At 41.2% G+C, this 8627-nt stretch overlaps 1 long non-coding RNA gene across 1 annotated transcript; it reads left to right on the forward strand.

Moving 5' to 3' along the window:
* The first annotated feature begins 558 nt into the window (after positions 1-558).
* LOC310791852 lies at positions 559-4811 on the forward strand. The gene is made up of 4 exons (XR_014553459.1): positions 559-623; positions 3048-3323; positions 3871-3944; positions 4430-4811. It is a non-coding gene; the product is annotated as an uncharacterized lncRNA (long non-coding RNA).
* Positions 4812-8627: the final 3816 nt, after the last annotated feature.

Genomic DNA, 8627 nt, shown 5'->3' on the forward strand with positions numbered 1-8627 from the left:
ACATAGTAGTTATGACAAAAATAACACTTATAATAAAGAAATGTGAGACCCATAAAACATTTTATGTTACCAAACATAGGTTACGTGCTCATTTAGTACAACACGTGCAAGCCATCTTGAAAAAGGGCGGCTATCTTGGATTTTTGAGGACTCTTTTCAAAAGAGTGCTTAAGTATCTGTGCCCAATTTCATGCTTGCATCACAAAGTGAACGATCCTGGCTGTCTGACATTAAGAAAAAAAGGGGAAGTTCAATAGGTCAGAGGGAAAATCACTTCCTGGAACCAGAGCAGTCCAAAAATGCACCGGAGTGGGAGTGAGGCGGAGGGGGAGAATTTGAAGTTGGATGATGCCAAAGGATGATGATGATGATGAAGATGATGGTGGTGTGTGTGTGTGTGTGTGTGTGTGTGTGTGTGTCTGTACTGCAGTACACACACACACACACACACACACACACACACACACGCACATGGCCAGCACAGCACCCACCCTCGACCAATCAGTGCCAGATTATTCTCAATATAGAGACCTCCTCCACCGTGCTCATTCAGTGTGAGCACATCGCTACAGAGAGAGACAATTCACTTTGCTCCTGTTGGACTTTATATCCTACAATCTTGAGTGAGTAGCCTAACATTTATATTGTTTTTGTTGCACTTTATATTGCACTTTTTCACACATTTTCACAAATAAAACCTAATTGCCAAAGGTAATTAAGGTAATTAGGCTATACACGGGGCCAGAATTCAACGTTTTGATGCACTGTGGGCTCAATTTTTGACCGATCGAAAATCTGGTTTGATACTTTTGTGTAGAACAGTCTAACGATGCAGATACTGAAGTTTGGTGTCGTTTGAAGAAAAAATGTGGGAGGAGTAGGGTTTAATTCGTTTTTGCAGTTTTTGCAGTTTTGCGGTCTTTAGACTTCATAATTGGCCATAGGTTGCATTATACAAAAGCTTCCCCTCATTTAGGCGCACATTTCGGTGAAAGTTGCAAAGCCGTAGCACGTATGCCTGATTTTTTATGAATTTTTTAAGTTTTAAACTTTAGACGGTCGCTGCAGTGCCACCGTTAGGACTATTGGCCCCAAATTTGTGTCAAAGACGTTTGGCATGGGACTGGACCTTTGTGCAAGTTTGGTTAGTTTTCATCCATGGGAAGTCGAACTTCCCGGGAGGAAGAAAAAAAGAGGCAAATACAAGAAGTGGCCTGGCCGCTTCGCTGGCCCGGCCACTAATAAAGGCAAATACAAGAAGTGGCCTGGCCGCTTCGCTGGCCCGGCCACTAATAATAATAATAATAATAGTAATAATAATAATAATAAAAAAAAATAAGAAGGATCAACACAATTTATTTGTCCACATAATGACCATTATATGAAAGGAAAAGCAGCCCACAAATGACAGCCAATGAGAAAAGGAGAACATAATGATATTAAGACTGAATAATGATATCACAACAGTCTCATGCTAAACACTCTCCTGTTGGACTCCACGGGCTCTATTCTCCCACAGGCCATCGGCGCTATTACGGGCCTTAACCGCAAAAAAACGTGCCTTGCGCCTGTTTCGGCAAGATAGCAATAGGCTTTAGGCTGCCAAATGCGCTTTAGGCCGAATGGGCGTGGCGCAGTCCCAAAGTGGGCGTGTCGGCGCTAAATACCAGCCTAGTTATATCTTGGGAGCTGGCCTACATTTAGCGCTTTGCACTTTTGAAAAGCAGGCCTATTCTCTGCCTTCACTGCTTCTTCTCTGTCACCCTTCTCTCTCTCTCTCTCTGAGTTCCCAGCATGCATTGTGTTTCTTCATTTCGCTACTAAATAGCCACCAAATGAGCCAAAATAGATATAAAAGGTAGTTCTAAATTAATGTGTAATGGTAACACAGCCTGCCATTGTCAACATTTCAATATTGGACCAAATAAAACTTCGAAATGAAAACACCACCCTATGTGAAACATATATGTCCTCTTGAGCCTATATATACCCCTTGTGGAGTTAACGTGATTTAGAGAAGTAACAGCGGAACGCGCTTCGGAACGCGCTTCTAATGGCATCTGCTATACTCTGATGTCCCTCCAATAACTTGGCCCTATTTCACATTTAGTTTTACAATAAAAACACATTTATGCAATGACTTGACATAATGTAGGGTATATTTATGTGCATCATCCTTCCTGCAGCAGGCGAGAGAAAATGATATCTTTCTGGACAAACTTTCACCAATCTAATAGGCTATATTTTTCTAGCTGATGCATAGAACATTATTTTCACTTTGATCTTGTTATAGTGTAGCGTATTTACATGCTTGCAGTATTGAAACTGCAGTTAGATTGCTTTGAGAAGCATAATAATATGGAATAATAGCCTATAATGCAGACAGACAGGCTGGATGAAGGGAGGGGGGGGGGGCAGAGCGTTTGGCTTTCGTCTGGTTTTGCGGGATCACTGGAATTGGAGCTAAAAAGGCAAGCGTGCGATTCGTTTATTGCACTTATCCAATGAGCATGACGGTGCATAATTTTACGCCTAAAAGGCGTGATTGTAATGCTTTGGGCTGCATCTAGCGCCAGCACGACGATATCAAGTGCGCCTTTCCACGCCCACTGCTTTGATCTGCGCCTGCCGCTCGGCCTAGAAACTGCGCCGATGCAACGATAGGGGCCCACATGTGTATCAATATTCTTTCTAGTCATTAGTTGATAGTGTTTCTTTGTTCCCTCTGGTGTATTCAGAGCAGAGAGAGTATGATGATTCAACAGGGATGAGAGTGAGAAAAGGAGCAAATATTGATGGTTAAGACTGAATAATGACAACACTACAGTGTTATCCTAATATAATTTAAAATGCGATATTATTCTCTAAATCAGCTTCAAACAGCCCAAATTTTTCGGCCGGCGCCCTTCGGACGCCGGCATCAGTGGGGCCCATACTATGTCCTGTCATGGGGCCCAAAATCCCTGGCGGTGCCCCTGACAACAGCGTTAATTTTTCTAATGAACATCTCTCTCTCTCTCTCTCTCTCTCTCTCTCTCTCTCATCAGAATCCAAGAACAAAAAGTTGAGGTACTGAACCCTAACCCTAACCCTAACCCTCTCAATCAGAATCCAAGTACTAAGATGGGGGGTTCAGATTCTGCAGCCCAAAACGTCAGTCAGGGCACACCTTCCCCTAACCCTAACCCTAACCCTAACCCTGACTTGAGTCAGGGCACACCTTCCCCTACCCCTACCCCTAACCCTCTGAATCCGAATTCAAGTACTAAGATGGAGGGTGTGACATGTCCAGATTCTGCAGGCCAAACCATCAGTCATCAACTGTAAGTAAGAGGAAATCTCTTGTGAACATAAATCATGAACCCAAATACAATAACATGTTGTTGTTGTTTTTATTATACAGAAATGAATGTCATTGTAACCAGTCAATACCAATATTTTCAAGCAGAAGTATTTGCCTATTGACCAATTAACAACATTTTTTGTTGGTCAACAACATGAGATGATAACATATTTGTCATCCATATTTTGTAGTGGAGCCTAAACCAAGAATAGTTGTTTTATTTTAAAATGTTGTAAACGCTCTACAGTGTTAATATCTGTCCTCATTCTGTTATTGTCATTATACCTGTTATTGACCAATAGGCATAATTGTTGACAATTCTCTCTCAGACTGCAGCCAGCTTCTTGTCTTGCTTGCTGGTTATGCTACATTTTAGCGCACATAGGCTAATAGTTCTGTAAAACTCTACAACAGTGTTAATTTTTCTAATGAACATCTCTCTCTCTCTCTCTCTCTCTCTCTCTCTCTCTCTCTCTCTCTCTTCTCTTCTCTCTCTCTCTTCTCTCTCTCTTCACACACCTTATCAGAATCCCAGAAAAAAAAGTTCAGGTAAAAGGGAAGCCAGGATGCCTGAGCGCTATTGGTTGAAAAGTGACCACTGGTAAGTCACTCTTGACGCTCTTGTTATTCATTCAGAGCTCATGAACCCAAGAAGAGCTTCCATCTAAAAAAAAACCCCCACCATAATGAAAACAGTCCAATTCATTAGTGCACTCGAGCAGTAGGATAATAAAAAGTCTCTCAGCTGTTTCAGGAATTCACATGGAGTCAGTGTGATGTTGAGGAGGGGAAGTGATTCTATGTTGGTGTTGTTATGATTGTTTATTAATTCACTGTATTCATGGTACAGGGTTTGACTGATGCTGGACAAACTTTAGCTATGTTTGTTTATGTTAACCTAAACATGTATGCTAATACTACATTATGTTAAAGAAGTATTCTACAATCAATCAAACAATCAATCAATTGATTGGTCGATCGATCGATTTGTTACTAATTATTTCAAGAGAAATTAATCCTTAATACTGGTAATTGGAAGATGGATATGAAGATCTCAGTAACTTGTCTGGTCTGTTTCTTTATCAGTGAAAGAACCAAGACTGAAGAACCGAAAACAGACAGATGAACCAAGATGACAAAAATCTGCAACAATAACTTCCTTTCTGCAAGCAAGTTCCTCTGTCGATTATACAGATTATCTGTTAGCCTACAGTGTTGCTTTGTGAATGCAAAGTCGTTTAGTCTTTCTTGATGCTATTCTAAAATACTGATGTCAACATTTACTGGGGTAGCCTAAATGATCAGTCACAAATATAATTTACTTCTGGGGCGCCCCACCTGGTACCACAAGGCTGGCTTCTCGCAGCTGGCCCGGGTTAGAATCCGACCCGTGGCCCTTTGCCGCATAACATTCCCTCTCTCTCCCTAACTTTCTTGTGTAACTGCCCTCTGTAATAATGAGGTGAAAGGTAACGTTTTATTTATATATATATATATATATATATATATATATATATATATATATATATATATATATATATATATATATATATATATATATATATATATACTGTATATATATATACACATATACATGCATACATGCATATATATATATATATATATATATATATATATATATATATATATATATATATACTGTATGTTCTATAAAAAAGAAGGGAAACAGCAGAGTGAAAACAAAGGGGAAGCTGCTGCTTGCACGTTGCTCAGATCAGCTTGATCTCACCTCAGTGTCGTTACTTACAGCTACAGTTTAGCTGCATTGTGGTTGCTAACTCTGGCTGTGAATATAAGATGCTGCTAAATGCAAGGTGTTGTCTGTCTCCCATATTTGGTGTGATGATGACAGATTAGTAAAATGGAATGGAAATAAGCTTCTAGCTTTATTGCGTTTTTATCCTTTTGATAATGGGGTGTCTATGTATGTATTGTCTATGTATGTAATGACGTAAATGACGTAATGTAATGTCAATCAATCAAGATATGAGTTTCCCCTTTTTTCATTTTTGTCTCAGAGTGAACATGGTCATGACGACCCAACAATTTAACCATTTCCTGTGACCTGAATTGTTCAAAGAATATAATGTCAGACAGTAACAGATTGGAGCCGAGGTCCTCTAGTCCACCTTCCATGGTGATGAGAGTTTATTAATACTACCAATACACCTGAGCTGGTTTCAGCATCACAACCAACTGAACAATCATTCTCAAAATCACATTATCCAATGTGCAGTAGATAGCCTACGTCATACAATCTGTCATTTCATTAGTCAGAGATCGACCTCCCTCTATCTTATACTGTATAAAACATTAGCTAAATGTGTTGTTCAAAATAGTAGGATATTTCTCAATGTCCCTTCAAGACCTTACTTTGTCTGATTTGATCTGCTAGGTCACAGAGTGACTTCTTCCTACTCCATACTTTAACTAAAGACAGTGGGATATCGAAGCGAGAAACTTCAACCCAACTCTTAACTCAAACTTGATTTATAAAGCACATTAAAAACAACCAAAGTTGACCGAAGTGCTGTACAGGTCAATAAGAAAAAGGCAAATACAATAAATGCAATGCAGCACATGAAAAACATATCATAAATTATACATCACAATACAAGAGATTTCCGGGTGTCCAGCTCAACCTGAGTTCCTGATCTCAGTGCTCGAGCAGGGGCATGAAAGTGCAGGAGTTCAGCTAGATACTGAGGTGCCAGCTGACGCATTCAATTGGCTCAACTCAAACAGGGCGCCCTCTTTAAATTTGCTTCAGTCTGCCTGCCTAACATTGCTGCTTTCTCTGCAAGCCGTTTGCAACCCACCTCCTCCCCAGCTCCTCCTTTCATGCTGTCTGACTTAAACATGTAATTTCTGTTGTCATTGTTGCTTCCTCTGTTCTGTACCTGGGGGTCTTTTGCTGCCCTCCCTGCCTCAAGGCTTTCCAGGCTGCTCATGGAAGAGCAGGGAGCCTCCAGAACAGAGCCATACCGTCAAATAGAACTTCATGTGCAACTATCAATAAAAGCTTTATTAAAGTGGTCCTGACTGAAAGCTCGTTTTTATGCCTCCACCGGCGATAGCCAGGCCGGAGGCATTATGGATCCGGGTTGTCCGTCCGTACGTACGTACGGCTGTCCGTCCGTCCGTACAATGTTTGTTAACGCGATATCTGAGGAACGCCTGGACGGAATTTCATCAAATTTGCCTCAAACATCGACTTAGACTCAAGGATGATCTGATTAGATTTTGGTGGTCAAAGGTCAAAGGTCAAGGTCACTGTGACCTCTCGAACGCCATTTTCAAGCTTGTTAACGCGATATCTGAGGAACGCCTGGACGGAATTTCATCAAATTTGCCTCAAACATCGACTTAGACTCAAGGATGATCTGATTAGATTTTGGTGGTCAAAGGTCAAAGGTCAAGGTCACTGTGACCTCTCGAACGCCATTTTCAAGCTTGTTAACGCGATATCTGAGGAACGCCTGGACGGAATTTCATCAAATTTGCCTCAAACATTGACTTAGACTCAAGGATGATTTGATTAGATTTTGGTGGTCAAAGGTCAAAGGTCAAGGTCACTTTGACCTCTCGAACGCCATTTTCAAGCTTGTTAACGCGATATCTGAGGAACGCCTGGACGGAATTTCATCAAATTTGCCTCAAACATCGACTTAGACTCAAGGATGATCTGATTAGATTTTGGTGGTCAAAGGTCAAGGTCACTGTGACCTCTCGAACGCCATTTTCAAGCTTGTTAACGCGATATCTCAGGAATGCCTTGACGGAATTTAATCAAACTTGTCTCAAACATCGACTTGGAGTCAAGGATGAACTGATTAGATTTTGGTGGTCAAAGGTCAAAGGTCAAGGTGAGCTCTCCAACGCCATTTTCAAGCTTGTTAACGCGATATCTCAGGAATGCCTTGACGGAATTTAATCAAACTTGTCTCAAACATCGACTTGGACTCAAGGATGAACTGATTACATTTTGGTGGTCAAAGTTCAAGGTCACTGTGACCTCTCACACACCCAATTTCCAAGCTCTGTAACGCAACATCACAGGAGCGCCTTGACGGAATCTCTTCCAATTTGCCTCAAATGGCGATTTGGACTCCAGAATGAACTAATGGCGGAGGCATAAGTCCGCGTTGCGGTCGTTCTAGTTATAACAGAGCTAACCTGTTTATCAAATTTAAAGGCGCTGTCAAAAGTCACACTGAGATGTTTGACAGAGGAACTGATGTTTGGAGTGAAGGGGCCCAGAAAGCCAGCAGGATAATCTGATGGGTCACGCCCAAACATAATGATCTCAGTCTTATTTTCATTGAGATTTAAAAGGTTCATGTCCATCCAGGATTTGATTCAGATTCAGATTCAGATTCATGCAAGTTCAATAAGTGTAGCAAGCAGTCACTTCAGGTGAGTTGATGTGACAGTGGGACCTGCAGAAGGTGAAAGCAGCAGCACAATTGGATGCTGGACTTTAGTCCAGACCAGCCCACCACAATCGGCCGGACACCAGCCATCCTTGTTGATTATTTCACAGACACAACACAATCTGTCAGATCCATGACTCAGACTAAACTGTGCCCGGCTTGCCGGTTGGGTGGACCTCATGTTTTTAAGCACTGTGATTGGTCCGAACACCGCCAGCCGGCAAAGTTGGTGTAAAAACTAACCAACTCAGTTGTTTAAGCCAACAAATTATTTTTGCTCTGTATTTATTTTTTCAGACCGTCATCAGATAGCGTGGCCCACCGAATATATTGCAATGCTTAGGCTATTCGTTATTATGATTGTTATAAGCATCACAAACTGCACGTCCAGTTCAAAGAGAAAACCTTTCCACAAGCATCAACTCGAACAGTTCCTTCTAAGCACTTTTAAGTTGTGAAAACAATGTATCACCCGTTTACAGTACAGGGTAAGATATCTTTATCTTGTGACGATCAGTTAACAGTTAAGAAAAGCCTGACTGTGGTTAGGTTGGTTCTGCGATGCAATGTTTTTTCTAACTCTGAAATTGTATCCACCCACTTTTAACAATTCGAGGTGGGGGAAGGTTCTCAGTCTCTGAGCGAAGCGGATAGAGCCTGAGAACCTGAGAACCTGAGAGAGCAGTCTAGACCAGTGATTCCCAACCAGGGGTACGTGTACCCCTAGCGGTACTTGAGCAGCTTGCAGGGGGTACTTTGAATGATTGGGGAATACAATTTACTTCCAAAATGATAAATAAATATATATATTCCAAGTCATTTCATAAGCC

The sequence above is a fragment of the Poromitra crassiceps genome (assembly GCF_964638095.1).
Source record: "Poromitra crassiceps genome assembly, chromosome: 17".
Classification (NCBI taxonomy): Eukaryota; Metazoa; Chordata; class Actinopteri; order Beryciformes; family Melamphaidae; genus Poromitra; species Poromitra crassiceps.